Genomic DNA, 19,162 nt, shown 5'->3' with positions numbered 1-19,162 from the left:
CCTCAAAGGAGGTTGAATCCCAAACTATTAAGAGCCGACGTTAAAAAAAAAAAGATAAGAGCTTTCTGTATCTAAACAGTTCAAAACTCTCTCACTTCTGAGCCATAGAACACACTGGAGGAAGAAATACCTGGCCCATAGTGGCCAAGTCAAACAAAATTTGGGTCATTTGAAAGAGATGTAACTTGTTATCACAAAGGAGAAGACGCCACCATTCCTAAATTAATTTATACCGGGTGAAAGAAAAGTTTGGGGTGGTAAATGCATCTGTCGTAGCAATAAATGCTTCTGTAATCCAGGGTAAGTTACCCAGTTAGATTAATGGTCATTAGCACAGAAGTATGATCCTCTTATTTAGATAATCTATTACATACAGTTCCTCTAAAAGTGAAGAACATTACAATCTCATTCACAACAGAGATGCAGCGTTTACCGCTTGGGTTTCAATACTAACATCTTAGAACCCTGAAGGCAGTTAATCATTAAACAAAAACAAAAATGTTGTAAGAATTATTTTTCAGAATACACTGGTAGGGAAAAGAGAAAAATCAGTCAGATAAACATTTTGTTACACATAAAAAAGCAACAAGTTAGCACAAGTACAGAGATAAGAAGGAAATATGCAAATTAAGCTCTTTAAAGCTACCAATACAGTCTTAGAGACACTGTTTACATTAGAAATCTAAGAAAAGCAGAAGGTAAAGCGGGAGATAAAGTATAGGAAATAATGGCCTCCTGGGGAGAACAAGTTTGGGAGAAACAATGAAAATATATCAGTCTAATGGCACCCAAGTTTCACCCACAAACCGGAAAGGTTAGTAAAAATCCAGGAAGGCAACCGTGAATCTTGGCACATATAAACCCAAGCCTTGATCAAAAGGAAGAACATGTGATAACAAAACAAAACACAACATCAAAAACAAGAAAATATAAGGCAATCTTAACCAAAAAGCCCAAATGATACCACATTTTAAAAAGCTGAAACATGGGGAAATATGTAGTAGGACTTTTTTAATTGAAGTATAAGAATCAATAAGGAAAAATACAAATATGGCAAAAATGTAGCAGGGTGTCCAAATTGGTATTGTGGATGGAAGTACTTAAGCTTATTTTAGGAAGATATTTGATATTTAAAAGAAAAACATAGATATCCAGTTATCATCAATAATCTCTATGGCAATGATTTTTGCAATGATATGTTAAATTAGGAATTTCCAAGATGTATATATTAAGAGTTGCTTCAAACTGGTGATGCCTGACATTTTCCCCTGAAACCTGCTTGGTTTTCAGTAGGAACAGTGCATTCTAGTATCACGCTGTGCAAATTTACAAATAGTAGCATTAGAAAATAGTATTTTTAGAAAATAGAAAAACTATAGTAGACTACAAAACAAAATTTATCTATGCAACTTAAGCTCAAGTGAAGTATTTTAAAAAAAGGAAAAAAGGAAATGAAAGTCATTGGATAATACAGAACTTGAGCAGAGAAAAGAAGACTAAAAAGGGCTACTGAATATGTCAATTTTAAAACACAGTGGAATAAAATATTGTAAATATATGTTTATCCTATCATTTACACAAATAATACAAGACAAATAGATCCTGATTGCCTTAGTCTCCTAATGATTTGGCCAATACTGATGTAACAAATGGGAATTGAAATAATAATTTTAAAATTTGAATAGCACCTTTTATCCAGGTATTACAAGCAAATTCTTAAACACAACCTCAGAATATAATAAGAATGGACATGGCCTTGGAAAATGATAAAATAAATGATAGAGACTTCTAATGATGACTTTATTATAAAGAATACCAATATAGTACAATTTTGTACATATTCTCATACACACACACACACACACACACATATATACTAATTTTCCTTCAAGTACATTCTTTATTTCAGAACTATTTAAGAAATGACACGAGGTTTATGTCCTCCAAGTGGTACATTACATTGATGAACTTCTTCATTATATAGTATCTCCCTCTTTAGCACACTTGTTGTAACAAGTATGCTAAAGAGCATTGGCCAATGTAAACCCAGGTTAAAATAAAGAAGAAGAAGGATTATTAGGAAAATACCACCCTCCTAGGCATATGTGAGGATAAACTATTATGCTGGAGGGGGGAAAAACATCAATTTATTCTAATATAGGCCTCTTATATTTGGCAATAAAGATACAAGCAAGTATAGAAAAAAAAGTTAGACTTAATAAATCTAGCTATCAAAATAGAAAACCTCAGGAACATGAAATATTACAGGTCAAATACATGAACTATTTAACATGCGGATGTACAGTGAAAACAGAGTGCATCAATTTTTTAATCACATAAGAAGGCATTCAAACTGGCTACACAAAGGTAACAAAGATAAAATATTATATAAGATACACAAGATTTTTTTAAATTTAATAATTAAAGGACTACTGCATATTTCACATGGCACCATATTAAGATAAATATGCAGGCAGATATCTGAAAGCATTCAAACACATTCAGAATTCTGAATAGCATGTACATTTGTAATAAACAGAGAAAGCATTTAGAATTTGAAGGCTTTTAAGATATGGCAACTTCGCAAGTGACTGTGTTAGCAAAGCAATGCTTACCACCATAGCACTTTCTAAGGACATGTTTTGTTTTGTTTTGTTTTTTCATCTTTTTAAATTCAAATACAGTTGGCTATCTCTCTACACTCTTAGAGCAGCACAATTTACGTAGCATATTGCTCTTTTTATCATGTCAACTCTTTGTTTTTTGGCTTTAGCTGCAGGTGGTGTTTTCCATATATGATTTCTGGGAATATGGTGTGTTGGCCATATAAGGATGTCTATTTGAGCCATATGTTTTGCTGTCATGTGTCTCATTTTGTCTGTCTGGAATGTCAGGACTGATTTCCACATCGTTTCTTGAATGGACCAAATACAAATTTGTAAGAACAGAGAGGAAAAAGCTGGGGCTGGAACTCAAACAACTTTGTCAAAACATATATTGGAGAGGAAATGCAATATCCTGTAAACATTTGCACCCTTCTTCTCACATCTTATCTGTGACTGACATCATCACAACTGCACAATTTAGGAGAGAATCTACTTGATGAAGTTCAGAAGTTTGCAGTATATGTGGATGCATGAAGCTCAATCAAACAGACCCCACATCTTTGGAGGTCACGGCATGGCACATGTTAGCTCCCCCACTCTGAGATCCCTGGGTCCAGCCTTGAACTTGGGGAAGGGAAGGTGCTTTTCTTGCTTAAAGAATAAATGGAATTCTGATTAAGCTTTCTGACTAATCTCACAAGAAGGTATGGCCCCCATTTCTTACAGCCTCTTTCATTGCTCCTTTTTAACAGTCATCACAGTCTTAGTCAATTAACAACTTGGGTAATTATTAGCTTAATATATGTTTCGCATACTAGACTATAAGCCCTATGAGAGCACACTGTCTTGCTCACTACCATATTACACCGTCCTTGCAATATTTACACTATGAATAAATAAATGAGAGCAAAAGGCTGATGGTTTCACTTGCAACTAGCCTCCACCACTAAATGCAAGGATAATTCCTTTTAGAGTTTGCAGGAGTGAGGAGGTGGTAACCTGTGAGAAAGGTGGCTATAACATTTAAATTTGAATTCACTGAAATTAAATAAAATTTACAATTTAGTTCCTTAGTCACAATTCATATGTTCAATAGCCTCATGTGGCTAGTGGCCATTGTGTTGGATAATGTAGATTACAGAACACTGCCACCCAGATGGCACTTATCTAGAGAACTTCTATAAAAGACAACTTAAGTAAATCCAAGACCTAGCCAGGAAGAGTCTTAGAGGTGCTGAATGGCTCTCAGACATTCTAATGATGTCCAAATTGAAATTTAAGACAACTTTCTAGACATGTCTGTATTTGAAAGGGTCCTATTGTACATTTGGAATTCTATGCATTTACCTCAAATGCTGCTTTCCATCAACATTTAAATAGCTCATTTAAATAGCTCATAGGTGAAGTTAAAAACCACAGGGTCATTTCCCACCCTCATTCCCACCCCTGAATTAAATAAGCACAGTTGCCATTAGAAATGGCTCTTTCGGAAGCTTTAAAGCGGTACCTACTCAAACTGGGGGGGAGGGAAGGGTGTTCCAGATACCAAACAAACAATGTTGTACTGCACAGAACAACAGCAAAAGGCTTGAATATGTTTCGGGGAGATAAAAGAGAAATGGTAATGGACTTTAAATATGGGGCTTAAGGTTTTCTGTTTTTGTTTTTTCCCTAATAAGTGAGGCTTCAGTTATAGCCAGAACTGATAATGATCAAAAGTTATTTCCTGATTGCTTGGTGGTGGATGTGAATACCCACTGGTAGTTTGTGATATGGGCTTTAATAGGCAGGGGTCATTATTAAAACTGAGCAAAGAAAAGCCAATGTGTAAGCTAGTTTGGGGAGTGACGAAGAAGGGAAATGAACAGCCATTATAGATGGCTTCTGGAACTTGACAGGGTATCTGGGTCTTTTACCCAGAAATAACATTTTTAGCAAAAATTTATTGAGCAGAATTTTTTGAAAGCTATCTCTCCTTCCTTAGGTGCCGGTATGGTATGAATCATAACCTTGACAAGGCACGATGGTAGTAATCCCACCAAAACTGGTATCTTGATCTAGACTCGCATCCAAAATTGAGTAGGGATGGGAAGGCCTCCTGTCATTGCTGTTGATCCTCCAGTGTTGATATTACTGCTGAAGTAATTAACCGTTTCAGGTTGCCATATCTTTCCCCCATTGCTTCTGGAGTGACCTTCCTCCCCCTTCTCACCTGGGGACCTCCCTTCTGCCATATCCTTTAATAGGCAGCTTGACTGCACCTCTTGTGTCTGAATCCTTCTCCAGCTTTCAGTTACTTCCTTTGATGTTCCTTCACACTATTGGTCCTTCAGTGGGATATTCTGTATCTACCTGTCTGCTCCTCCAAACTGCAAGTCTGTAAGCATTCTGAGGGTATACTTATGTCTGTGTTCCTGGAGTTTCTCACACTGTCATCACAGGAAAAGGAATCCAAGAACTGTTCCTATGAGAGAGTACAAGACAGATTCTTGCAATCTTAGGAAGTAAAGCCAGATGCCAGTATCGGAAGTAGGCTCAGTGGCTTCCCAAATTTGCTGCACATCGTCATGACCTGAGGAGCTCTTTCAACAATCCAGATGTCCAGGCTGCACCCCACTGAAAAGAAAAAATCAGAATGGCCAAGAGTGGGAGCCAGGCATTTAGTTATTTAGAGCTCCCCAAGGTGGTTCTCATGTACAGCCAGGTTTGACATCTACTTTAAGTAGATTAATATTAGTAGTAACATTAGTATTTAAGTAGATAACATTAAGTTCATGTTTTGGAGACACGAAGTCAAATATACCTGCTAGGACATCTTCAAAGTGAGTTTTTTAACCCAATCCTGGAGTCACTTGCAAAAGTTAAGGCTGTTCTAGGAACCAGCCCTTGTCCCCAATTTAAGGAATATATGTGCAGGCAAGCCACTTGTATCAAACTAACAAACAAAAAAAGGTGACAGCAAGCTATTAGATCACTGATTTGGTGAAACAGGGATGGTGTGTGAGGAACCACGATAAATTAGCATTTGGGCACTTGCTTGAGATTTACTGAGGTGCCAGAAATCCTGTGCAGGTATATGATTTATCATTACAGACATAAGTGACTAACCACAAAATTACACGTGGGAAGTAAAACTCTAAAACCAGTCTATTATTTACTGGAGCCAGAACCATCCTGGTTTCCTCTAAGTCTTTTTTCAACGTAGATGAGCAAGAAGTTTTCTCCCTGAAAATTTCAACCTTGAGTAAGTTTCCCCTTGAACAGTTGAAAACTTCCACTTATCTCCAGGCTAAGTTTTGCACATAAGCAGAACTGAAGTACTGAAGTCCTCATATTGTCCACGCCAAGGAGCCAATGGCAGGGCATCACGGCCCCCGCAGCTGTGCCATACTCTCCCGGAAGCTCAGGGGATTTTAATCTCAGTGAAGTCAAACAGCAACCATTCCTAATCAACCTTTAGCCAAGACAGATCAACCAAATCTTCTTAGGGATGTGAATGTTATTGCTAATCTTTCTTGGCTTAATTGGAGGGAGGAAGAGTTTGAAGTTACAATAGACCTGAATGTTTGTCCAGGTCCTTTCTGGGGAGTATCAGCCAAAGGCAGCACCCAATACTGTACTGCAATCCCCACAGCCACAAGGCACCGGACCAGGGTTGTCCATTAGGAAAGAAAGTCACCTGCAGAAACCACTATATCACACCCTGCACAATGATTAAATGCCACTATGATGCTTGAAATGTGCTGCAGCAAAGGAGAAGCTGAATAGAAAAACTAAAGTACCTTCTTTTGGGATGATAGAAAAGATCTGGAAGCAGAGTGTGGTGATGGCTGCACAACAGTGTGGTTGTAATTAATGCCACTGAATTGTACCATTAAAAAATTGTCCAATAGAACATTTTATGTTATGTTTCTTTTACTCCGATAAAATAACTAAAAACAAAACCAAACAATAAAAAACTAAAGGAAAACAATCTTTCATATATTCCTAAAAATTGGCAGATATATATTGTCATGAAAGTATCATGCCAAGCAGAAAAACAATGAGCTACAACATACCGAACAAACCTCTTCTCACCGCCAACCTTCCATTGCTTTGTCCTTAACCGCCAACAGCCACGGTCCAGTCTATGCTAGATAATTAATTCATATGATGAATACCTGACCCAAGGATAATTAACATGGATTGGTAATTAGAGACCAAGATCCCACCCAAAGTAGGTAATTTGATGGTCCTCTGATGCAAGAAAATGGTTCTCTTTTCAGATTTTATTCTATTCTATGGCATGTTAGCAAAAGCAGAGAAAGAAACATAGACAAAAACAAACAAGTAAGAGTACTGTAAGTCCAAAAAACTCTTTTTGGATGTTTTCAAATGAGTGAAAATTAACTATACTCATGAAATAGTAGACCCTCCCAATTAAACAGCATGTAAGAGTGTCAAACACTTGTGCACAGTACGGCTACAGATGTGCAGCAACGCTACAAATGTGGTCAGTGTAATAATTTCTCAATTGTCCCTGGATAAAGACTTTAGATTCTATTTTTGAAAGTAAATGAACAGAACTTTTTGGCTATAAAGAGCCCAAAAGGCTTTCAAATTTATCAGTCACTTTCAAGTGACAGCAATTAGGATTATTTACCTAATGCAATAATATCTAATATCATCTTTTTCCATACAATGGTGTCTGTATTCTGTTTCCTATCATCTATTCTTACTGATTTTATATTAGAGATTTTTATATTAATGATGGAATTGTTAGTGTATTAGAAGTTCAAGTATAAATTTGGTCTCACTGAATTCATACCTAACCCTATGTATTTTTCTGGTGGATGCATGCCTAAGGAATAGGAATGGTGAAACCAAATTAAAATTACATATTTATTATGTATAAAATCATAAATAAAATACTAAAAAAATTGTTGCACAGTACAGCTGTTGCTAGGGCATATCCAGTTACCTATTTTGTAGTTGCCTCTTAACTAGTATGTTTATTGTGGGATTTAATTCATTAGACAACTAACATGGACTATAAATACACATGCAAATTTCCAGCTGATATGAAGCAAAAAGTTGATAAATAATGCTACAGTATAACTTTAAAAACAGAACTAGTGAGCCTCGAGGCTATTTTTTAATCATTTATTTTTATTTATTCTGTAAAGACTATTTTTATTTGTATTGTTTTATATATATATAAATACACTTGGGAGAGAAACAAACAGCATATTTATGAAAAATTTTGATGGGGACCAGCTTGTAACTGTTTTGAGACTGTACTGCTTTAAAGATGGACAATACCCACTGTTCTATTTTTCTACAACTGAAAAAAAGCCACAGATTCACATTATACTTACTGAAAATTAAACTTATCTCTTCATTGAAGCAATAAGGCTCTCAAAAATAAGTTTTTAGTTCACTTTGCACAAAGGGGTTTTGTCACGAAGAATTTACAATATTGTAAGCAAAGGCATCTTTATGGCTGGCATATGCCGCAGTTTAGAATATAAACCAAATCTTGGGGCATTCTCAATAGGTTTGGGAAATCCAATTGTTTAGCCAACATCCAAGTATGAATAAACATATATCCAATATACATGTAGCATAACATAATATATGTTCACAGATAACATTTGTTCACCATAGAATACTACACCATTTAACACTAGTCTACCACAGTTTTCACCAAAAATTCTTTAAAACCCAGAATTAGTGTCTCACCTCTAAGAAAAATGATAGTGGGAAGAGTAGTGGAGAAAAGGCAAGGAACCAAGATTTGAGTCTTGCTTCTTCCTTTTTACAAGCCCACTGAGTGACCCTTCATAAGTCTGGCAGAATCACATTAGGTATGTATAAAGTGCTGGAAAAGAATCTGATCATCTTTAAGACCACATAAAAATTCTCTGCCCTCAAATATGATTTTAAAAAATCAAGTTCACTTTAAAGAGAACGGAAAGATATAAGGAAATTTCTCACACGCTGCATTAGATGTTTATCTCTATGTAAGAGACAGGTGTCAAACAAACAAATAAGAAAAAAAAAAAAAAAACCACCAAGGCAAAGAGAAACTTTAACTCACCAGATTCCATCTGTTACATTTGAATTCATGCATAATTGATTATCCATGACTGGTAAGTTCTTTTCTCACTAGCCGACCACAGTTTTCTAAACATTAAGTATTAAATCACTACTAAAGTAGACTACATTTTAGAAACAGCAAGGGCAGAATAAGAATATTTTAAATGAAAAATTACATGCCGGTTAATAATAATACAGCTGACCTATGTTTAAGGGAGAGAAATTTTAATCATGTGCATATTAAATATTAATAGCCTATTCTGTTATTGTTATAATAAGGTTAAGTAGGCTTCTCCATGCTTAAGGAAAGAGGGAGAAATAGGAATGCATAATGTTGCAAAAAGATACAGAGACGGGAGACAGACATAAGGAAAATGTGTCAACAATAAACAAGAGGAAATGAGAAAGAAGGAAAAGATGAAGGTGGAAACTAATCTCTATGTGTCATTATGACTGCCAGAGTACTGGCAAAGAAGCAACATCCTTTTATTTCAATTTTAATCATTTCTGAATTTTAATACCCGGCTCCTTTTGTAATTCTCCTGGCATTCCCCATATGCCTCCATCCCAGCCAAAACACCAGTGTAAATTAAATGGCAGGCAACCACACCACTGATGTAGCCTCCCCAAAGAACCTACCAGGTGACCAAAAGCAAAAAAAGGTATGCCTACCTTACATCCCTGAGGACCTCTAGCCAATTAACTGGCTGAATGTTCCTTACTTTCTTTAATTTTGAAAACAGGGATAGTGGTTAGGTAATCTAACCACTAGATAGAGAATCATTAAAAAAAATAAAGCAAGCCAGTAGTAATACAATAATCAGTGACCATCAGGGCCTGGAAAAATGAGTTTGCTCTCACTGGCACTAAGGAGCATCACATGATTATTTAATTACAGCTCTAATTTTTGTCTCGTGGATGGCAACATATCAACAATTAATAGGGCAAATAGAGGAGACTGTTTTTAAAGAGACAGAATGTGCATGATAATGTAATAGGTCACACAGCAGTGTACTGCTTGAGGAATACTTCCTTTTGAGGAACTAAATAGGTCTGTCTTGCAAATAGCTCCATACAGGTCTCAAAAAGAAAATAAATTTAAAAAGCAAGAGTGTTTTTAAAATAACTTCCACTGAACTTTTCAGAATGTTTTAGATGCATTTCTATTGCAACTCCAGCATCAATTTTAAGGAATGGAGTGAAATCTTTGTTAATACAAAAACTCTAAATCTAAAATAGTTTTTTAAAATGTATATAGCTAAATGAAAAATTTCTTTTTAAGCAATAATCATGACAGATATTTCTTCAGTAAAGAACAGGTAGAAGTCCGTAGCATTTTTGGTCCTATGGTATCAGGAAGACCATTATTACATGGGTAACCTAACTGCAAGGACCTTAGGGGAGCTCTCTCTGTTGACTGCAGTACATACAGTCTGTTACTGCACCAAACACCAAAGGACCATGAACATAAACTGAGATTCTTCACCTAATCCTGAAGGTCAGAGACAATGAGGATAAAACAAACCCTGGTGTGCTATTGTCAAAAAATGACAGGGCACATAGTTAGAGAAGAAAAACATTCAATTACCCAGAAAACTGGGACATGTGTAGATTAAGTGTTCAGATAACCCCAGCAAAAAGAGAAAATTAGAGAAAAAAAGTCTCTCTTCCATTGAATCATTCTCAGTACAAGCTAAATTCACTATTTTATTATTAGTTTAGCAAATCTTTAATGAGTGCTTCTATACAAGGCAAAGGATGCTAACTGTGGAGTTTCTCCTATTTTATAGAACACAACAGACATGTATCTTACACTGAGTTTCTTTTTTGTAGTCTTTTAATACCTTTAGAAATAAATAACAGCAGCACCTAAAAATTTATAAAGTGGAAATATTAGTGGACTTTAAAGTGCTATATAGTACAAGGTTACAAGGTCTACATATCCAAATTAACCCGGGGGGATTCAAATAGTTAACCAATTTAGTAGCATTGTCTAAATAAGGCTAAGCCCAGCTTTAAACTCTAGTTCCAGTCACCTTTGTTCTGCCATGACAGAAACCAAAGCAAAACCAAGGGCTGAAGTTTGGAAAAGGAAATAGAACTACCTCTGTGATCAAGTGCTCAAGTGTATCTTAAATATCAGGTTATAGAGAATTATAAGAAAACCTAACTTGGCTAAAAAAAAAAAAAAAACAGTGACTGAAATCATTCCACAAAAAGAAATAGGAAGAGGTGCTAAATCAACTCAATAAGCTTTTAATGGCTCATGTTGGCCAAAGTCATCAGAACATAAGAAAATGTAGGCGTCTCAAAATACAATGTGGGAAAGCTAAAACTGCTGAGGGGCAACAATTTTTAATGCCACTGGCAAAAGTGACCAAGTCAATAACAATTACAAAGAAAGAAAAATAGAAAAAAGAAGAAAAAATTGTATAGCCCATGAAAAGTTTTAAAATTAAGTGGTAGTAGAAAACATTCTGATGATTCTGGACCAAAAACCTGACTCTATACATTCTAAAAGAATATTTTTTAAAGAGTCTAGCAAGTAGCAGCTTGCATGTAAGAGTATACATCATTCTTTTTTTAACATGACTGTTAATATACAGTTAACATGTCTCAGAAAAGGCTGTAATTAACTGTCTACTGCTCTAATAACACTAATAAGCATACAGTATTATTAAAATACAATGACTCCATACAAAATAAGGCTGTCATTTTTTTTAACTTTTAAGATAAGGTTCTAAATTGTTTTGAGTCCTCTTAAGCCATCCAAAAGAGAGCTCATCTTTAAGAATTTTTTTTTTTAAATAGTTATTAAAATATTGTTCTGTCCTCCACATTCTGGAGAAATCTGTCTAACATTAAACAGGACCTCCAGGTATCATTTCAACTGGTGAAAATACAATGGAAAAACACCTGGACTATTTTATCAATTCTATGTAATCTTTTAAAATTTAAAATGTAAGCAGTTTAATTTAGTTCTTCCTTCACTGACAAAAACATTTTATCAGTGAATGGGGAAAGGTTTGCTATATCAAGAATCACAAAGCCCTGTTGTTAATCCCCAAAGATTTCCATCCTCTGGTTCACTGGAACAGGAAAACTCAATTGCATTCAACATCAAACAGCTAATTATGGATACGCTCTATTCAAAATATTCTCCATTTCAAAAGGTATCTGCATATACTAGGTTCTATTTTCTTTATAGTAATTATCACAATAAAATATTTATAACATAAAACCTCTTTTACCTTAAAGTCCTTAACATTATAAACATTAAAAGGCCAAATTGTCATTTACAGGCTCTTAACGGCATATCTGAAGCCATTGAGGAAGACTAGAAAGGAACCTCTAGCAATCAACTCTACCAAATGCCTGACTTCCTGGAAAACAGCATCTGAAGAATTCCCTCTCACACAGATTGCCACCTTTTCTTTAAATATCTCAAGGAAAGAGAGTCTAATAATTTCCCCTGGGAGCTGCCTACCATATTTCACCACCCAAAGAAGAATGCCTACTGAAGAATTTTTGTTGGTATCTGGTCCCAAATCATCTCTAGCTGAGAAAAAGCAACATCCCAACACAGAGATCTCTCCAAACACTAAACGCCAGTCTCTCCTCCCTCTGGTCGTAGCCCTGATTCTCCATATGAAACTGATAGGAACTTTTTTGGCACTTACCCTCTAAATATCAGAGGCTGCTCTCCAAATCCGGCCCTATAGGAGAGCTCTCAAAAAGTAATCTTTGGTGAGGTGAAAATGACGAAGTCCTCTCTGGCACTGCTAGCAAGGCAGAAGCATCCCCAAATGAGGTGTTACCAGTTGCCTGTGAAGCAGCTGGACCATTACTGCAGTTCTGAGGGTGCGTCACAAATCAGGTCATAGCTCTGGGTAGAGTCCACCCACTTCACCGGGTACAACGCCCTCCACTTCCTGCACACCTGGGGGGAAGGGGTATGGAGGAGGGGGCGGCCAGTGCAGGTCCACAGACATTCTAGTAAAAGCACTACCAGGTGCAGCCTGACATCTGCTTCTTCTGTAAGCATTTCGGCTTCATTTGGGGGACCTGCACCCCGAGGTACTCAAAAATTTGTGCAACAATAAGCGGGCTCTAAAATGAGTGATGAGTGTAATAAAATATTGTAGAGTTAAATGTTTTATCTAGCAAGATCTTTTCTCCACTGGAAACTGAACCAACTCTTAATTTTTGATTACAAGATACTTCACTACCAAATGTCAAATAACTGGACTGAATAAATTTCAGCAGAATCTAGGGACATAAATGCTGGGGTACCAGTTAACTAATTTTCACCTCTCGTAACTAAACTAGATCATTGCATAAACTGAATTATATCCTTGAAAGTCCATTGAAAGAGGTGATTAGAATTTCTATTATGAACCTTCAGACAGCAACAACTGTGGAAGTGATACAGAATAACTTGAAAGAATAAAAATAGGCCAATATGCTGGATAAATGCTCTGCTACTAAATCTCACCCTGAATATATATACACACAATCTGTATCTATTTACTCTGAAATGAAATATCTGATCTTAAAAAAGACTTTAAAAAAATAAACAGCAAAAGGTACCGTTGGCATAAGTTCAAAAGTACTAAATAATGTGTGTTAATGTGTTGATCACACTCTATGAAGACATCAAGTTTAAATAGACTTACCATTGAGAACAGCACTTAGGAACGATATATAAATTACCATCGTAGACACTTTTTCTTTGGTATAGTGAAGAGGAAGAACCTTGTGTAACAGATTTGATTTCCATGCTGTATTAAGACCACATTCTGCTCTGATGTCAATGGAATATTTGATTACTAATTGACAACTGTGTGTAGATGATGGTGTAAGAGCTACTTACAGAACGTAAGTGAAAATAAGCATTTTCTTAAGTTAATCCTAAGTTTAAGAATTCAACTTCCACAGTATTTTGATGTTTCCAGGGGTCTTGAAAAAAGAAGGGACTTTTAAAAAGAAAACAACAAATGCATTTCTTATAAGAAAGTTGAAATCTCTCTTAAGGTTGGCATATTAACAAGAAGACAAACATAGGGGGGCGAGAATATTTTCAGGGGAAAGCTAACAGTATCAACGGATCGATCGATCGATCGATGAACCCCACTTTGTACTCACATTAGCAGATCTCCATTAACAACTGAAACATTCCATCTAAGCCTTGGAAGGTACCACCCTTTATCAAAGTTACTCCCTAAGAATTAAGATAATTTAAGTAATCTACTTGGAACTTTGCAGAAAGTTAATTTAGCAAACACACACTTCAATGTGTTTGAACATATTTGTCCTGAGGTTGCTCTAAGATGACTATTTTAAGTGGCATGCAGGCTCTTTGGGAGTTTTGATGTTACAATTGAGGTATGTAAAGTAAAAGTGCATAGCATTGCTTTCAGCTGGTTTTCAAATGACAGAAAAGAAGATGATATTACTCCTCTTTAAAGTTTTGTCACTGGTAAATGATAAGAGAAACTCCTCTCGACCCCTACCCCCAACCAGGAAGAGTCTGAAGCCCTGGATTATAGTACAGGTAGATATTAAAACGGAGACAGAGCCGTTATTTAGTGGTGACAGGAATATAAATACGTGCACTAACCTATAAACTGGTATTTACTTCAGGAAGGTAAGTAATATTTTTCCTCTGATTGCTGAGCTGTCAGTTTAATGCAGCGTAAATAAACAGTAGGTGCCTGCTAGCTCGAAGTAGGAAGTGTTCATTCCACACGAGGAACAGATTACTGAAGCCTGATGCTCATCATGCTGAAACATAACTTTCATTTTACCAGAAAATACACCCTACCGTGGATGATTTTTCGTGCCTGATCTATTAATTAACTTAACTCTGTTCTGTCAAAAGGTAAACCAATTTGTTAAAATCATCCCAGAGTTTTGGAGTTTGAAAAGCAAATCGATTTGAAAAGCAAGAATAAGGACTCTTCTGTAATCTGATCACAAATGCTAAAAATGAATACTAAATACAATAAGCAGAAACTAGACAAAACTAAAACAAAGTACATATTTAAATATAGAATTTAATCATCTGAGTTACCAGATTTACTTAAAAATCTTCCTCCTTTGCCAGTTAAAAGCAACTGGCACCTTTAATATTTCACAACATTGTGCTACTTAGGTCCGTTTAGTATGTAAGCTTTTTCTGCTGTCTGAAATATCTAAAAGTAAACCATTAACAAAAATCAAATCACACTCTTTAATTCTAATAGAAATATCACTGAACTCTCCTGAGAGAAGTGTCAACTTTGAAGATCAAATGATGACACCCTTCCTAACAGCATTCATGTAAAATGTGGGTCTCTTCCCATTTTCTATATACCACAAAGCTATGACGGTATATAGAGCAACTAATTTTTTCCTTCTATACAAGTATTTAGCAAAATCTTTCATGGCATTATTTAAAATGGGAGCTCATCTTAAAAAGGACAGAAGGCAATTTGGGGAGGTTTCTATTTAAAATACGGACAAATTCTGATAATTAAACAGTGGACTGTAAAGGAAAAAAAGAGGCTTAAAAAATAATATTTTTGCATTCAATAACAACATGTCTAGACATGGTCTGAAGATTGATTCAGTCATATGCATTTATTTCATATACTTCATGAATCCCAAGTACTAATATAAGAGTCATCCAAGACAACACGTCTTGGAAGAAATGATTTGTTTGTGTAAAGGGCATATCAGTGTATGGCCCTCTTGGAAATTTACAGAGCAGCTGAAAAACCACTAGAGTGCTTTATAGAGTCCCTGCTGTATATCTATGTTGTGTTTAGCTTAATAGTGTTCGTAACCAAAAGATTTTTACAATAATGAGGAACAGGTGCCTGTCACCTGACCTTTTAGGCCTAATTTACAATCCATAACCTGTCACATGAAAAAATAATTGAAAATCTCCTTCAGATATTTGAGTCTTTGCTAATTCAATGTAGTCTTTCTTAACCATCACTCAGCATACCATAGCTTATTCAGTCACAGGTTCATATATCTGGCAACAGGCTTGTCTGCAGAAATAAACCAATACTCATTTTGTCGTTCTTGTTTAGGATGCTGGGAGACAAAAGAACTACTTTTGTAGATTATCAACCGAAGAATATATTAATTTATTACAACAACTAAACAAAAGGCATTCCTTGTGAATACTTTTACATACAAAGAACTATTATTTATTACATATTTCAGCTTGTGGGAAAACGAGGAATGCATTGATTCTGGAAATAACTATTCAGACTTTTAGAAGTTCTTTAGGTCTTCTTTCTCTATCTCTTTTTTTCCCCTTCTCCCCCTTGCTCTCCCCACCCCCAACCCACACACATTTTAAGGCACTAGTACTTTAGGAGGGAAATCCCTATCTGTTCTTTCTTCATCCATCATTTGTATTCCTTTTTCAGAAAGGAATACAAAATTGAGCAGTGATTTTTGTTTCTCCTGTATAATCTTGTTACACGTAGCCATACTCAAATTTAACAATGCTTTGTATTTTATAGCTACTGTTTACATGTTATGTATTACATATGACTGAACAACTCTACATTTAATATATTGTTTCCATTAGAAAAACTATAAAGTAATAAGTGTCAAATGGAGATGAAGAATAAACATGCCTGGTATATTTATAAAATTCAGAGTCACTTAAAATGTGCACAAATAGGATACATATTTTGCTACTGTTACATTTTACATAGTATACACATGGTCTAAAGTGTATTTAATAATGTGCCTAACCAAGTTAATTAAAGTATTTATGTCTGGTGACTGTGTTAAACACTTGGAGAGGTAGTGAAAGATACAGCCAGTTACTTCTGCTAACTAAAGTTGAAATTATGCACTTATTATAACCTTTTCTAACAATGTGAGAAAAACAGAGTAAATATATTAAATTTGTTTCACAACAGATGCTTAGGTTGTTAATATTTAAGATGCCTATTCATGCTATTCCTGTCTGCACATTTGTCAAAAATGTAAGCTTGAATGCTAATGTTTGCCAGCAGACTGGAGCAGCCAGTATATGAATGTACTACTGTTCTACTAAAATAATATGCAATAGAAATAAAGGACTGCTGCTAAATCATAGCATTGATTTACCCCACAGCAGATTAAAGGTTTTTAGAGGAAACACCTCAACCTTGGCGTTTTCCAGTATTAAAGTACGGTTTTTGTAGTTGTTGTTTGCTTCTGCTGCTACATTTTACCATAGAATAAATCTTACAGTCCTGACACCTCAGAAAAATCCACTTTAGGTAGGGTGTAAATTTCAATAAAGTTTCAACCGCAGGAGTTACTTCCTCAGTAGCACAAACACTGTAGATTTTAGGGACTGCTTGGGACAAAACCTGACACCTACCAGTCCACATTCACTCATTTCTTACCCTTCCTCTGTCTTCTTGAAAAAGTCAGGTCCCTGGCCGCCAAGGATGCAAGCAGGGAACCCCAGCCATCCGGGTAGAATGGTTTTTCTCCTGAGAATAGGACGTCTTTCTGATTTCCCTGTCTCTTAATACAACCGTGTAGAGTCCAAGTCTTAGATTTGCCTGGAAATCTGGAATGCCGCGAGGGAAAGTTCTCTGAGGAAGGGCGCAGAGGTCAAAGTTGCCAACCAGGCCACTTTGAGAGGCGATCCTGGGGTTGACACTATTAAGTGAGATTTGCAACGCCCCAGTGGAGGTCCCGGCCAAGACCTCTAGCAAGAGCCCTAAGCCCCTTCTTCTTCTGGGGTCATCCCCAGAGTCCTGCTCTGTGCATTTCCCCGGCACACGCGTGTCGCTCCCCGTACCTGCCACCTGCCTGCTTTGTGCCTCTTACGGTGGTTGCCCAAACCCACGCTCCGCCGCCCCGAGAGCCTCCGCAGTGAAGCGCTCGGAGAAGGCCGCCAAGCTCGGATCAGGACCGCAGGAGGGAGACACGGTGCAGACCCGAGGCCGTACCTGTGATGTCTTGGTCCTGCTAAAAGGGCAGCACCTCTTCCTGCCTCCAGGCCCGCTCCAAACCCACAGTCACTCCAGAAGCCCCTTCAGGACCGACCTCACTACCGCCAGCGAGGGCTCGAATGCGGAGTGCCGCGGCTTTCAAAATCCCGGCTCCAACTTAAGCGCCCGGGCGCCCGAGTGTTCCCGGGATGGAGAAGTTGCCACTAACTTCTAGGCCCCTCTCCGCCGCCGCTCCCAACCAGCTGCGCGGGCGGGGGGCGGAGGAAGGAGGAGATGGACCGGGGAAGGATGCTGAGCTTACTTGCGATCCGGCGGGGAACGTTTCCACTCCCCCCCTACTCCGCCGGGCACCCTTTGCCAACCCAGCTCCGGGGTGCACAGAGAGGCTTTCTTTCCCTTCTCCCGTTTGCTTCCTTCGGTCTTTTCCGCTCCCCTTTCCTCTTCCAAGAAGGGTGATATTGAGGACCTGAAGGAGTTTGTTCCGCCAGGGTCTGCCGGGCAGGTGTGTAGGGTGCCCACACTCTGGGAGAGAGAATGAATGGCATCTCCAAGTCCCCCATCCCGGGTGCTCTCCCACGCTCGACCGGCCCACCCCTCCCGGGTTCGGCTGCGCACGAAGAGAAGAGGCTCGGAAGACCCTTGCCGCCGGACGTCCACGAGAGGGGAGCCGCGCTGCCCCAACAAGGGGCGCCGTGGGTGGGTGCTACAGAGAAGTTTGGATCGATTCCGAAAAAAGAGAGAGAGATGAAAGAGCAAGAATAGGGGGAAAAAGAGAGGCAAAGGAGCAGAACTCACTCAGGCATGGGCGTTGGGGGCGGCGGTGGCTGTCGAGTGCGGGCCCGCGACCAGGAACAGCTCCCCGGGCGGGCGCGTCGGACTTCCGAGGCGGCGGCTTCTGCCTCTTGTGCCGCCGCCGCCGGAGCTGCGGCTGCCGCGGAAGTTAATTGCAACTTGACTTCAAGTTGTCTTCTTTCCCCATCCGAAGTGGGCGTTTAAAGGGGAGAGCGAGGCGAGAAGCGAGCTAGCGAGCGCGCGGGGCCGAGGGAAGGAAGGGGGGGGAGGGAGGGGATGTTAACGGGGGGGGGGGAGGGGGAGGGGGCGGCGGCGGGGGCGGGAGGGGGAAGGGGCCGGCGGGAGCTGCTCTCCTCTCGGCGGTCGCCGCGCCCGCAGTCTGGAGGCGCACCGGAGCGGCCGGGGCGCCCCCCGCGGGAGCCCGCAGCTCCCCGGGGCGCGCATCCAGCCGCGGCTCCTCCGGCCGGGCACGCTGCGCCCGGGGGCTCGGCAGACCCCGCGTCGCCGCCGCTCCCGAGCTTGTGCGACGCGGGCTGGCCGGCGGGGCGGCGAGGGCCCGGCCCGCCTCCCCAGCGCCCGCCCCGGCTTCTCCCCCTGGCGGTGGATCCTCGGCGGCCGCCCGCTACACTGAGCGCGCTGGAGCCCGAGCCGAGCCGAGCCCGAGCCGCTGCCGCCGCCGCCGCGCGCCGCTCCCAGGCTCCCTCCCAGCGCGCCGGCCGGGGTGTG

At 38.9% G+C, this 19,162-nt stretch overlaps 1 protein-coding gene across 2 annotated transcripts in view; it reads right to left on the bottom strand.

The window, feature by feature from the left end:
* SATB1 (SATB homeobox 1) overlaps nucleotides 1-18,687 on the bottom strand; it is a 102,527-nt gene extending 83,840 nt beyond the window's left edge. The window contains exon 1 of one of the 2 annotated variants that reach the window (XM_032332068.1): nucleotides 18,440-18,687. The gene's annotated coding sequence lies outside the window, so the exon portion shown is untranslated. Of the gene's footprint in view, nucleotides 1-12,364; nucleotides 13,192-18,439 lie in introns of those variants that run through there. The other variant, XM_032332071.1, reaches the window with a different exon arrangement.
* Nucleotides 18,688-19,162: the final 475 nt, after the last annotated feature.

Source organism: Mustela erminea, chromosome 1 (assembly GCF_009829155.1).
Source record: "Mustela erminea isolate mMusErm1 chromosome 1, mMusErm1.Pri, whole genome shotgun sequence".
Lineage (NCBI taxonomy): Eukaryota > Metazoa > Chordata > Mammalia > Carnivora > Mustelidae > Mustela > Mustela erminea.
The sequence above is the reverse complement of the archived record's forward strand: the minus strand, read 5'-3'. Positions and strand labels throughout refer to the sequence as shown.